Here is a 14430-nt window from a genome sequence, read left to right as displayed (position 1 = left end):
CTGCCGAGGGTGCCGCCGCAAAAATGCTCGGGTCTCCCATAGACTAACATTGGGCTCGTTGCTTGGGTCAAGCACCCGAGTAACACGGTGAGCTCGGCCCGAGCTTCGAGCACCCGAGCATTTTAGTGCTCGCTCAACACTATTAATTATTATTACAGCAAAATTTATTCCATGGTGCTTTACATGTGAAAAGGGTTATACATAATAAAAACAAGTACAATAATCTTAAACATTACCAGTCACCGACTGGTACAGGAGGATAGAGGACCCTGCCCATGAGGGCTCACAGTCTACAAGGGATGGGTGAGGATACAGTAGGTGAAGGGAGAGCTGGTCATGCAGACATATAGTGAAGCGATGGTTACTGCAGGTTGTAGGCTTGTCGGAAAAGGTAGGTCTTCAAGTTCCTTTTGAAGGTTTCGACGGTAGGCGAGAGTCTGATATGTTTGGGTAGAGAGTTCCACAGTAGGGGGGATGTGCAGGAGAAATCTTGTATGTGATTGTGGGAAGAGGAGATAAGAAGGGATAAGAGAAGGAGATCTTGTGAGAATTGGAGGTTGCGTGCAGGTAAGTACAGAGAGACTAGCTCACAGATGTATGGAGGAGACAGGTTGAAGATGGCTTTGTATCCCAAGGTTAGGGGTTTGAACTAGAGTCTCTGGGTAATGGGAAGATAGTGAATATGAATTGTTATTCAAATAGGGACACATACTTGAGAAGTAAATACCTATGGTTTTCTTGTTCGCAGACCTGCATGTCAATGGGTATGTGCCAAGGAAGGAGGCCATAAAGATACATCTCACAAAATTAGAATATCATCAAAAGTTAATTTATTTCAGTTCTTCAATACAAAAAGTGAAACTCATATTATATAGAGTTATTACAAACAGAGTGATCTATTTCAAGTGTTTATTTCTGTTAATGTTGATGATTCTGGCTTACAGCCAAAGAAAGCACAGAAGTCTTTATCTCAGAAAATTAAAATAATTTATAACACCAGCTTGAAAAATGTTTTTAAAATCCAAAATGTTGGCCTACTGAAATGTACAGTTATATGAAAAAGTTTGGGCACCCCTATTAATCTTAAGCTTAATGTGTTTTAAAAATTGGTGTATTTGCAACAGCTATTTCAGTTTGATATATGTAATAACTGTTGGACACAGTAATGTTTCCGCCTTGAAATGAGGTTTATTGTACTAACAGAAAATGTGCAATCTGCATTCAAACAAAATTTGACAGGTGCATAAGTATGGGCACCTCACCAGAAAAGTGACATTAATATTTAGTAGATCCTCCTTTTGCAAAAATAACAGCCTCTAGTCGCTTCCTGTAGCTTTTAATGAGTTCCTGGATCCTGGATGAAGGTATTTTTGACCATTCCTCTTTACAAAACAATTCCAGTTCAGTTAAGTTTGATGGTCATCGAGCATGGACAGCCCTCTTCAAATGATCCCACAGATGTTCAATGATATTCAGGTCTGGGGACTGGGATGGCCATTCCAGAACATTGTAATTGTTCCTCTGCATGAATGCCTGAGTAGATTTGGAGCGGTGTTTTGGATCATTGTCTTGCTGAAAGATCCATCCCCTGCGTAACTTCAACTTTGTCACTGATTCTTGAACATTATTGTCAAGAATCTGCTGATACTGAGTGGAATCCATGCGTCCCTCCACTTTAACAAGATTCCCGGTGCCAACATTGGCCACACAGCCCCAAAGCATGATGGAACCTCCACCAAATTTTACTGTGGGTAGCAAGTGTTTTTCTTGGAATGCTGTGTTTTTTTGCCGCCATGCATAACGCCTTTTTGTATGACCAAACAACTCAATATTGGTTTCATCAGTCCACAGGCCCTTCTTCCAAAAAGAAATTGGCTTCTCCAAATGTGCTTTTGCATACCTCAGCCGACTCTGTTTGTGTCGTGCTTGCAGAAACGGCTTCTTTCGCATCACTCTCCCATACAGCGTCTCCTTGTGCAAAGTGCGTTGTATAGTTGACTGATGCACAGTGACACCATCTGCAGCAAGTTGATGCTGCAGCTCTCTGGAGGTGGTCTGAGGATTGTCCTTGACTGATCTCACCATTCTTCTTCTCTGCCTTTCTGATGTTTTTCTTGGCCTGCCACTTCTGGCCTTAACAAGAACTGTCCCTGTGTTCTTCCATTTCCTTACTATGTTCCTCACAGTGGAAACTGACAGGTTAAATCTCTGAGACAGCTTTTTGTATCCTTCCCCTGAACAACTATGTTGAATAATCTTTGTTTTCAGATCATTTGACAGTTGTTTTGAGGAGCCCATGATGCCACTCTTCAGAGGAGATTCAAACAGGAGAACAACTTGCAAGTGGCCACTTTAAGTAGCTTTTCTCATGATTGCATACACCTGGCTATGAAGTTCAAAGCTCAATGAGGTTACAAAACCAAAAAAAGTGCTTTAGTAAGTCAGTAAAAGTAGGTAGGAGTATTTAAAACAAGAAAATGATAAGGGTGCCCATACTTATGCACCTGTCAAATTTTGTTTGAATGCAGATTGCACATTTTCTGTTAGTACAATAAACCTCATTTCAAGGGAGAAACATTACTGTGTCCAACAGTTATTACATATATCAAACTGAAATAGCTGTTGCAAAAACACCAATTTTTATAAAACATTAAGCTTAAGATTAATAGGGGTGCCCAAACTTTTTCATATAACTGTATGTTCAGTAGTGATGAGCGAGCATGTTCGCTACTGCTCGGTGCTCGCCCGAGCATCTCACTGCTCGACATGCTCGGCGCTCGCTGAGTATTTCCGGGGTTCCTCGGCGGGAGCTCTGGTCTCCTCCCTGCATGTTTGGCACTCTTTAGAGAGACAATGAACATGCAGGGATAGCCTGCCACTCACTGTAATGCCATAGCCATGTTGGTTGTGGCATTACAGTGATTGGCTGGCCGCACAGCGTCATCTGGTCTATATCAAACCGTACATTACACATATCCATCTTAACAAACAGTCCTTTTGAGGACTAACTAATCCAGGCAGGCAGGCAGTGTATATAGCAGACGGCAGTGCACATAGCACAAGAGGCTCCATTCCAGTTCTGTCAACTGCTGTTGTTAGATATTTCTGGAACTAGGCCCAGGTCTCAGGGGCCAGGAATATTTTTTTTTGCCTCTTAATCCTCATTATTTGCTTAAAAAGCAATCCAGAGAACACCGTTTTTCTGCGCCATTTGCTCGTTGGCAATGCAGAATACAGCCAGGTCCTTTCCATAATACAGCGCTAAAAATACAGCTATTTAAAACTGTGTTTTCTCCGTCACACGGATCACATATACGTCTTCAGAAAATAGTACCATTTCTGGCCTCCATTAAAAACAATTTTCAGTGTGTCAGCAAAGTTTTTGACACCGGTTTGCTGTTCAAAATAGTTACCTACAGGCCAGGTATTTAAAACTGTGTTTCCTGCGTCACACGGATCACATATACATTGTCAGAAAATACTGCCATTTCTGACCTCCATTAAAAATTTGTTTCAGTGTGTCAGTGAAGCAATTGACAACAGTTTGCTGTTTAAAATAGTTACCTACAGGTCAGGTATTTAAAACTGTGGTTTGTCCGTCACACGGATCACATATAAATTCTCTCCAAATTCAATCATTTGTTGTGAGCGTGGAAGATATTGTCCTCCATTTAAAATGGGCAAGGGACTTGGCAAGGGACAGGGAACTGGACGTGATGATGATGATGGTGCATGCAGAGGCCGAGGCCGTGGGCAAGCTTAAATTGTGCCACAACAACCACCCACATCTTCTCGCTCGACATTCCTGTCCCCATTAATAGGGGACCGCAGAACACCACTATTGAACACAGAGCAGTGTCAAAACATTATTGGTTGAATAGCGGATAATGCTTTCAGTCACTTAGCCACCACCACCACCTTGTCTTCCACTCAGTCAAGTCTCAGCAGCTGTGAGTATGGACCACATATTCCTCACCCTGACCCTCCTTCCTCCCACCATGCTGAGTGCCCAGAGACAACTGATCCCACACTTGGACACTCCGAAGAGCTGTTCACTTTCACATTTATAGATTCGGGCCTCTCGCCCAGTCCACTTGAAGCGGGGCAAGAGGAGATCGCATGTAGCAGCCACGGTCACACGAAGGCGACGGTGGGTAAGTGTCCCAAGAGGTGGACGATGATGAGACATAATTGCCAGAAAGTCAGGAGGAGGACCAAAGTGCGGAAGTGCAAGACGAGGTGGTGGATGATATAGTAACTGACCCAACCTGGCAGGAGGACATGCAGAGCGAGGACAGCAGCACACAGGGGGAGGGAGGCAGAGCACCCCAACAGGCAGGAAGAAGCAGTGTGGTTGCCGCAGAAAGAAGGCAGGCAACCGTTCCCCGTAACACCAACACGAAGGAAGTTGCCAGTACAACTGTTAGGTCTTCCCAAGTCTGGTTGTTTTTTAAAGACTCTGCCAATAACCCCAAAAAGGCCATTTGCACCACCTGCCAGGCCAGCATCAGCAGGGGTGGCAAAAAGACCAGCCTGACCAAAACCAGCATGATCAAGCACATGGCATCAAAGCACCCAACTTTGTTGGCTGAACACCAGGAACAGTGTCTGCGGGTTGCACCATTGCTTCTTCTGCTGTTGTGCATGCAAGCCAATCCCCTTTCCATGGTGCATGCGAAGATGCCTCCTGCCTTGCACCTGTCATTGCACACTCTCAAGTAGCAGCAGCAGGAAGCACATCCACGTCCTTGTACCAGCGCAGCGTTCAGTTTTCCATACCCCAGTCCTTGGAACGCAAGCGCAAATACGCAGCCAACGCCCCACAGGCCACAGTTCTAAATTCTCACATTTCACGACTGCTTGCGCTCAAAATGTTTCCTTTTAGGCTCGTGGAGACAGAAGCATTCAACAACCTGATGGCGGCGGCCGTCCCTCATTACTTGGTCCCCAGTCGCCACTATTTCTCCCAATGTGCCGTCCCCGCATTGCACAAGCACGTGTCCCAAAACATTAGCCGTGCCCTCAACAACGCAGTTACCGGGAAAGTCCACCTAACCACGGACACGTGGACAAGTGCTTGTGGGCAAGGATGGTACATCTTGATGACACACTGAGTTAACATAGTGGAAGCCGGGACCCAGTCGGACCTTGGGACAGAACACGTCCTCCCGATGCCAAGGATTGAGGGCCCTAGGTCAATCAGGATTGCCCCCGCGGTCTACAGATCCTGCACTTCATCCTCCTCAGCCTCCTCCTCCTCTTCAGCCTCCATCTCCGAAATGACCACATCAGTTACAAGCTGGAAGCACTGCAGCACTGCCTCGGCCAAGCGGCAACAGGCTGTGCTGAAGCTAATATGCTTAGGTGACAAACCGCGCAATGCTGAAGAGTTGTGGACAGCTCTGAAAGAGCAGGCAGATCGGTGGCTTACACCGCTGAACCTACAGCCAGGCATGGTCGTGTGTGACAATGGCCGGAATCTGGTGGCGGCTCTGAGGCGAGTCGAGTTCATACACATACCATGACTGGCCCATGTGCTTAACCTCATGGTTCAGTGGTTTCTCAAATGCTACCTGGAGCTGCTGGATCTGCTTGTTAAAGTATGCCGCCTGTGTGCCCATTTTAGAAAGTTACCTACAACTTCCGCCGCCCTTGCAGTGTTTCAGCAGCGTTTGAAGCTTCAGGCTCACAGACTGGTGTGTGATGTTCCCACGCATTGGAACTCTACACTGCAGATGTTGGGAAGGATTTGTGAGCAGAAGAGGGCAGTTGTTGAGTACCAGCATCAACAAGACCATCGGTATTCAGTTCAGACCCCACACATAAGACCTCAGGAGTGGACATGGATGTCAGACATATGTAGCATCCTCCAAAACTTTGAGGACCCCACCAATATGGTGAGCGGCGATGACACCATAATTAGCATCACCATCCCGCTTCTCTGTCTTCTGAAACTCTCTCTGCTCACAATCAAAGAGGATGCATTGCAGGCGGAGCACGATGATATGGCGCAAGGAACCATACAGGGTGATTACACACAGCCCAGCCTCATCTCATCCCAACGTGGATTGAGTGACAATGAGGAAGAGGAGGAGGATGAACAGGGGCTAGTTTCATGCGCTATAGATGGTACTACCTGCACACTTGTCATACTGTCTGTTCAGCGTGGATGGCCAGAGGACAGAGAGGAGGAGGAGGAGAGCATGGTCAGTCATCCTCTTCGTGAGGACACGGAAGTCTTGCCTGTTAGCAGTCTGGCACACATGGCTGAGTTTATGTTACGCTGCCCTTCCCATGACCCTTGCGTTCTCAAAATTTTGGGTGACAGTTATTACTGGTTGGTGACACTTCTAGACCCACGTTACAAGGAGAACTTTAAATCTCTTATTCCTGAGGCGGACAAGTCTACAAAAATGAAGATGTACCAGAAGGCACTTGTTGCGGAACTATTAAAAAAATTCCCATCTACAAACGCTGGCAGCAGAGGTCACAGTTTGTTGGACAACCAAGGAGTACAGGCAAGAGAGACACAACTTCAATCCAGCAGAGGCAGGGGAACACTGTCAAAGTTCTGGGACAGTTTTCTCAGCCCCTCCAATTGCACAGGCCCTGAGGTGTGGGGTACTGTCACAAGGAGTGCAAGTTTGGGAAGATGGTGAGAGAGTACCTTGCCGACCGTACCAACGTCCTCCGTGATTCCTCTGTGCCTTTTACTTATTTGTTATCCAAGCTGGATACGCGGAATGATCTGGCTCTCTACACCTTGGAGGTCCTGGGCTGACCTGTCGCTAGCATTTTATCTTAGAGGGTATTTAGTGTCGCTGGTGGAATTACAACTGATAAGCACATCCGCCTGTCAACTGAAAATGCTGACAGACTGACTCTTATAAAAATGAACAAGGGCTGGATTGTGCCAGACTTCTCAACACCACCGAATGATAGCAGCGTAACATAAACTCAAATCCAGTGTCTTTTCTTTGGAGGTGTATTCCCATGCACCTCTTCACACCCACACATGGGTATACGCTTCATGATTTTGGCTATTTGCTCTTGTCCTCCTCCTTCTCCTCATACTCATTCTCCACCACCATATCACCAGGGTGACTGTGGTCAGTGATGCGACACCCACATAATTTATTAAAGGGTGTTTATGATGCCCGTAAAAAAAAAAATTATACAGTATGTTCATGTATACCCCCCAGGGGTAAATGTTTGTCGGCCCATACACTTAGTGCATGGGCATTCCAAGTATAGGAGACCTGCTCCTTTCTAATGGGAACATTATTTATGAGGCACTCATCCACGTCTCTTCCAAGGGGCATTGGAGTGCCTCCCAATTTTTGGCAGCCCTTGCATTCACTGCATAGGTCAACACTATGGGAGACCCTCTCCTTTCTAATGAGAATTTGTCGTTATACTGGCCCTGCTCTATGTGTCTTTAAATTATTAGTGGGGTTTTTCCTAAAATTGGTCAGCCGTTGGACTCATTGCATACCCTATAACTGTATAACAGACCCTCTCCTTTCTAATCTGAATTTGTCATTACTGTGGCCCTGCTCTATGTGTCTTTAAATTCTTAGTGGGGTTTTTCCTAAATTTGGTCAGCCGTTGGACTCACTGCATACCCTATAACTGTATAGCAGACTCTCTCCTTTCTAATGGGAATTTGTCCTTACTTTGGCCCTGCTCTATGTGTCTTTAAATTCTTAGTGGAGCTTTTCCTAAATTTGGTCAGCCGTTGGACTCACTGCATACCCTATAACTGTATAGCAGACCCTTTCCTTTCTAATGGGAACATGTCATACTTGTTACTGTGGCCCTGCTTTATGTGTCTTTAAATCCTTAGTGGGGTTTTTCCTAAAGTTGGTCAGCCGTTGAACTCACTGCATACCATATAACTGTATAGCAGACCCTCTCCTTTCTAATGGGAATTTGTCATTACTGTGGCCCTGCTCTATGTGTCTTTAAATTCTTAGTGGGGCTTTTCCTAAAATTGGTCAGCCGTTGGACTCACAGCATACCCTATAACTGTATAGCAGACTCTCACCTTTCTAATGGGAATTTGTCATTACTGTGGCCCTGCTCTATGTATCTTTAAATTCTTAGTGGGATTTTTCCTAAAATTGGTCAGCCGTTGGACTCACTGCATACCCTATAACTGTATAGCAGACTCTCCCCTTTCTAATGGGAATTTGTTGTCACTGTGGCCGTGCTCTATATGTCTTTAAATTCTTAGTGGGGTTTTTCCCAAATTTTGGCAGCCCTTATAGTCACATCATAGGCATTACCACTTTAGGAGACCCGCTCCTTTATAATGGGAACATTTTTTTTACTGAGAACCCCCTCTATGTCTCTTCAAAGGGGTATTGGGTTGTTTCCAAATTTTTGGCAGCCCTTGCAGTCACTGCATACGCAATAACAGTATAGGAGACCCACTTGATAATAATGGGAACAACAAAGCGGAGCTGGCTGATGGCTCTCTAACAATAAAGAGGGCTGACTGCTGGCCTTTTAAGAATAGGAAGGGCCGTCTGATAGCCCTTTAAAAATAGGCTTTATGACTTTCAGAGTCCCTCCATCATAAATAAAACAGGATGTGTCTGATGATGTATCACACACCACATTGCCAGATAAGGTTGTAAAATGTTAAAATGACATTTCCCGGTGAATGCATTTGTCTTAAAAGATAATGCAAAAAAAAACAAAACAATAGGATCTTTCTTTAGTATAAAAAACAGCGTCACTAATTTAACCTCAATGTAATCACATTGTTCAGTTCCTGCACCTCTTCTTCCATCTCCGAAATGACCACATCAGTCACATGCTGACAGCACTGCAGCACTGCCTTGGCCAAGCGGCAACAGGCTGTGTTGAAGATAACATGCCTAATGCTTAGGTGACAAACCGCCCAGTGCTGCAGAGTTCTTGAAAGCTGTAACACAGCAGCCTGATCTGTGGCTCTCACCGCTGAACATACAGCCAGGCATGGTCCTGTGTGACAATGGGCAGAACCTGGTGAGGGAGAAATGACAGCCAGAGTAGATACGGTTTCCCTCTATGGCAGTCCTTTCACCGAGCTAAATAATATGGCTGTGGTAAAATACAACTCCCACTGAGAAGCTATTTCAGATTGAAAAACATTGTGCTCACCAGAGGATTTTATTCTGAGGGCTCACCTTTCTCCCCCCTCAAGAGCCCCATAGCAGCTGCAAAGTTATCCCTATCATGAACTCTCCTGAGGTAGAAACCAAGGCACACCAGAGGATTCTCTGGTGGGACCGTCCAACCATGCCGAGAAGCAGTCCTGGCTAAGAAAAGTGTGGAGGAAGGTTCCCGGACACTCTATGGCTGCTTTTTTAATGTGGATCAGACTTGCTTATGCATGTTATTTCTCAAGTATGGATCTCCAGTCGATGCCGCCATAAGATTGTGGACAGCTTTCGCCTCCACGAGCCTAAAAGGCCATATTTCAAGTGCAAGCAGCTGCCCAGAAATCTGGCAGTTTAGTATTGTGGCCTGTGGGTGGCTGGCTGCATACGTGCGCTTGCATTCCAAGTAACAGAAAACTAAGCAGATGGTGGTCTCTATCATCATCATGGCCTCACCTCCGGTTTTCTGGTGGGTCTGCCCATCCCTGCCGAGAAGCAGCTCTGGCTAAGAAAAGTGTGGGGGAAGATTCCCGGACACTATGGCTGCTTTTTTAAAGTGGATTGGACGTGCTTATGCATGTTATTTCTCAAACCGGATTGCAGATCAGGCCATTGCCCAACTCTGTAGTCATGAAATTAAATGCGCAAAGAAAGATGTGTGTGTGTCAAAGCACCACCGACAACTACAAGTGCGAGTTGATGTTGGACGGGCTGACATTGCTTCTGCAACAAGCTGCATTAGAGGACTTCCTGGGAGTAATGACACTCAGAGTAGATACGGGTTCCCTCTATGCCAGCCCTTTCACCGAGCTAAATTCAACTTAGCAAAAAAAGCTGTGGACTGGCTCCCTACCGTCCCTGGCCACATTCACCTGTCCATGTGTTTGTGGTTAGTCGGTCCTTCCCAGTAAGTGCACTGGGGAGGACGCGGGTAATGTTGTGGGACCCGTGCTTGTGGAAGGCGGAGAGGATACCGGGAAAAATAATGGCAGCTGGGGACCGAGTATGGATACACGGTCGCCGCCGCCATAAGATTGTGGACAGCTTCCGTCTCCACAAGCCTAAAAGGCCACATTTCAAGTGCAAGCAGCTGTCAAAAATTTGGCAGCATAGTATTGCAGCCTGTGGGAGGGTGGGTGGCTGGCTGCATACTTGCGCTTGCATTCCAAGGAATGGGGTAGGGACAACTGAACACTGCACTGGGACAAGGACGTGGACGGTGATTGTTGCAAGTCTGCAACGACAGGTGCATGGCGGGAGGCATCTTCGCATGCGCCAAGGATCACTTATGATGGGCACACATTTAGGCAGTGACCTAGGAGTCAGAAATGCTTCCAGAGGTCTTCCCCATGCTGTTCCCATGTCTTTTCAGCACTGTATGCATGTGTCTGATGATGGGTCACACACCACATGGCCAGATAAGGTTGTAAAATGTTAAAGTGACATTTCCCAGTGAATGCATTTGTCTTTGTTGAAAGTAATGCAAAAGTGCAAAAACGCAGTAAAAACGCTACCTGTGAACATAGCCCAAGGTGTGGAGAAGTATTTTTGGTTTGGGTTATTTATTTTGCCATATATACAAGTCATTACCCTGGAAAGGATGTTCCTTAACCCCTTAACAACATCTGATGTACTAATACGCGTCTGTGCCCTGGGACTTAAGAGCCAGACCCGTATTAGTACGTCATGGCGATCGCGCGCGCACACAGGCTGTGCGGGTGCGATCGCCGCCGGGTGTCAGCTGATTGTCACAGCTGACACCCGATACTATGTGCAGGGAGCGGTCCTGCACCGCTCACAGCACATTAACCCCCGCGATTCTGCGATCGAAGTCGATCGCAGCATTGCGGGGGCAAGGGGAGGTGATCGCAGATACTCACCTCCTCTTCCGGCTTCCAGCGCTGTCTGCAAAGGCTTCCCGGGTGTTGCCATGATGACCCGATGTCGTCATGACAACATCCGGGTCACCAGACAGCAGGAAGATTGTTTGGACATGCGCAGTGCATCTCCAAACAATCTTCTCCCTTTCCAGCGCTGACAGCCTGCATGGCACAGGGATGGTGCTGCATTCCTGTGCCATGCAGGCGATCAGAATAAAAAAAGTGAAAGTCCCAGAGTGGGACAAAGTAAAAAAGTATATAAACTTTCAGAAAGTGGAAAAAAAAAAAAAATTGCAAAAATATTTAAAAAAAAATAAAAAAAATAATCCACCAAAAATAAAAATATAATGTACCCATCAATAAATATTATTATAAAAAAAAAAAAAAACAATAAAAGTACACATATTTGGCATCGCCGCGTCCGGAACAACCTGACCTATAAAACTGTCCCACTAGTTAACCCCTTCAGTGAACACGGTAAAAAAAAAAAAAAAAACCGAAGCAAAAAACAATGCTTTATCACCATACCGCCAAACAAAAAATGGAATAACAAGCGATCAAAAAGAGAAATATAAATAAAAATGGTACCGCTGAAAACATCATCTCGTCCCGCAAAAAACAAGCCGCCATACAGCTCCATCAGCTTGGAACTCCCAGGTGCTTCACAAATTGATTCATAAAAATGAAAAAGTGTTTTTTTTTTCACTTTTTCATTTTTATGAATCAATTTGTGAAGCACCTGGGGGTTCCAAGTGCTCACTATGCATCTAGATAGGTGCCTGGGGGAGTCTAGTTTCCAAAATGGGGTCAGTTGTGGGGGAGCTCCAATGTTTTGGCACACAGGGGCTCTCCAAACGCAACATGGTGTCAGCTAACAATTTGAGCCGACAATTTGTTAGCGGATACCATGTTGCAATTGGAGAGTCCCTCTGTGCGCAAACATTGGAGCTCCCCCACAAGTGACCCCATTTTGGAAACTAGACCCCCCAAGGCACCTATCTAGATGCATAGTGAGCACTTGGAACCCCTAGGTGCTTCACAAATTGATTCGTAAAAATGAAAAAATGAAAAAAAAAACACTTTTTCATTTTTACAAATCAATTTGTGAAGCACCTAGGGGGTTCCAAGTGCTCACTATGCATCTAGATAGGTGCCTTGGGGGGTCTAGTTTCCAAAATGGGGTCACTTTTGGGGGAGCTCCAATGTTTGGGCACACAGGGGCTCTCCAAACACAACATGGCGTCCGCTAATTATTCAAGCAAATTTTACAATCAAAAAGTCAAATGGCGCTCCTTCCCTTCCGAGCCCTGCCGTGCGCCCAAACAGTGTTTTTTCCCCACATGTTGGGTATCTGCGTGCCCAGGGGAAATTGCACAACAAATTTTGTGGTCCATTTTTTCTTGTTACCCCTGTGAAAATAAAAAAAATTGGGTCTAAAGTAACATTTTTGTGAAAAAAGTTAAATGTTCATTTTTTTCTTCCACATTCAAAAAATTCCTGTGAAGCACCTGAAGGGTTAATAAAGTTCTTGAATGTGGTTTTGAGCACCTTGAGGGGTGCAGTTTTTAGAATGGTGTCACTTTTGGGTATTTTCTGTCATAAAGACCTCTCAAAGTGACTTCAAATGTGATGTGGTCCCTAAAAAATGGTTTTGTAAATTTTGTTGGAAAAATGAGAAATCGCTGGTCAACTTTTAACCCTTATAGCTCCCTAACAAAAAAAAAATTTGGTTCCAAAATTGTGCTGATGTAAAGTAGACATGTGGGAAATGTTATTTATTAACTCTTTTGTGTGACATATCTCTCTGATTTAAGGGCATAAAAATTCAAATTTTGAAAATTGCTAAATTTTCTAAATTTTTGCCAAATTTCCATTTTTTTCACAAATAAACGCAAGTGATATCAAAGAAATTTTACCACAATCATGAAGTACAATATGTCCCGAAAAAACAATCTCAGAATCAGGGGGATCCGTTGAAGCGTTCCAGAGTAATTACCTCATAAAGTGACAGTAATTGTAAAAATTGGCCTGGTCATTAACGTGCAAACCACCCTCGGGGCTTAAGGGGTTAACATATTTCCCAGGAAAATCCATTTTGGTTTCGTTTTGGTATGTTTTATTGTGAGTCCGTGAAAGTGGCGTAATACTCTTACAACATTGTTGATAGCAGTGACCTGGGAGTCAGAAATATTTCCAGGGGTCTTCCCCATGCTGTTCCCATGTCATTTGAGCACTGTTCCCATTTATTTGGGCAATTTTTAGGCCCTCTGCAGACCGTCGGGGAGAGCCATCTGAAAAATGCTTGAGTTTCCCATAAACTTACATTGGGCTTGTTGCTTGGGTCGAGCACCCGAGTATTCCAATTTGCTCGACCCGAGCAACGAGTACCCAAGCATTTTAGTGCTCGCTCATCACTAATGTTCAGCAAATGCACTCAAAACTTGGTCGGATTTCCTTTTGCATCAAATACTGCATCAATGCAGCGTAGCATGTAGGCGATCAGCCTGTGGCACTGCTGAGGTGTTATGGAAGCCCAGGTTGCTTTGATAGCAGCCTTCAGCTCATCTGCATTGTTGGGTCTGGTGTCTCTCATCTTCCTCTTACTAACAGTACAATTACAGATTTTCTAAATTCTTCTATCAATGCTTATTTTATTACAGGACATGTGACTTTAAATGAGAATACTTGTCTTAATGACATTGACAGTTCCCTGCAGCAGCAGAGACAAGGAACCGTGGACATACAAAAGGGAAAATGACTCTGTGACCATAATTAATATTTTACTACACTGTAACTTCCTCTCAAGTTATGTATATGAAATGTCATTGACATTATGACAGTTCTGGCCTCTCTAACATTATTACTGTAATCTGCCTGTGAGGCAGTTCTATTAATGCTCAATTTTAATTATGAGTATGGTGATAAATTAAGTTTTTGACATTTCTTCTTATGGCTATTACATAGTGGCAAGTTGTGTGACTTTCCAAAGGTGAATGCGGACTGCAGAAGTCCTTTGTGAAAAAGCATTATATGGGACCCTTACTCTTCTACAGCTTATTTTATAACAATGTATATTACTGATATCGTATATTACAGTATCGTAGAAGGTTGAAACCTAATATTTTGCGGTTGATTTTAGGTTAAAAAATGGGTTAATGGTATTAGACAAATCTAGGGAAGGAAAATGAAGTACATGTGAGAAAATGTTAAAAAAATCCCATTCAATCTGGATTCCATTGTATAGACAAAAAGCTTCCTTAAAAATGTTATTTATACCATCCTCTTTGCCCAATGACCAATCAGAATCTAAAGATGCAAGGTGTTCTAAAGGAATGGTCCTCTGAAAGAAGAGGGCCAAAATACATTGGATATAATGAATATAAGGGCGATATAAACCTGTT

The sequence above is a fragment of the Phyllobates terribilis genome, unplaced genomic scaffold (genome assembly GCF_046119375.1).
Source record: "Phyllobates terribilis strain yellow unplaced genomic scaffold, ASM4611937v1 Scaffold_3__8_contigs__length_932513732, whole genome shotgun sequence".
NCBI classification, from domain to species: domain Eukaryota; kingdom Metazoa; phylum Chordata; class Amphibia; order Anura; family Dendrobatidae; genus Phyllobates; species Phyllobates terribilis.
Note: the sequence above shows the minus strand (reverse complement) of the source record.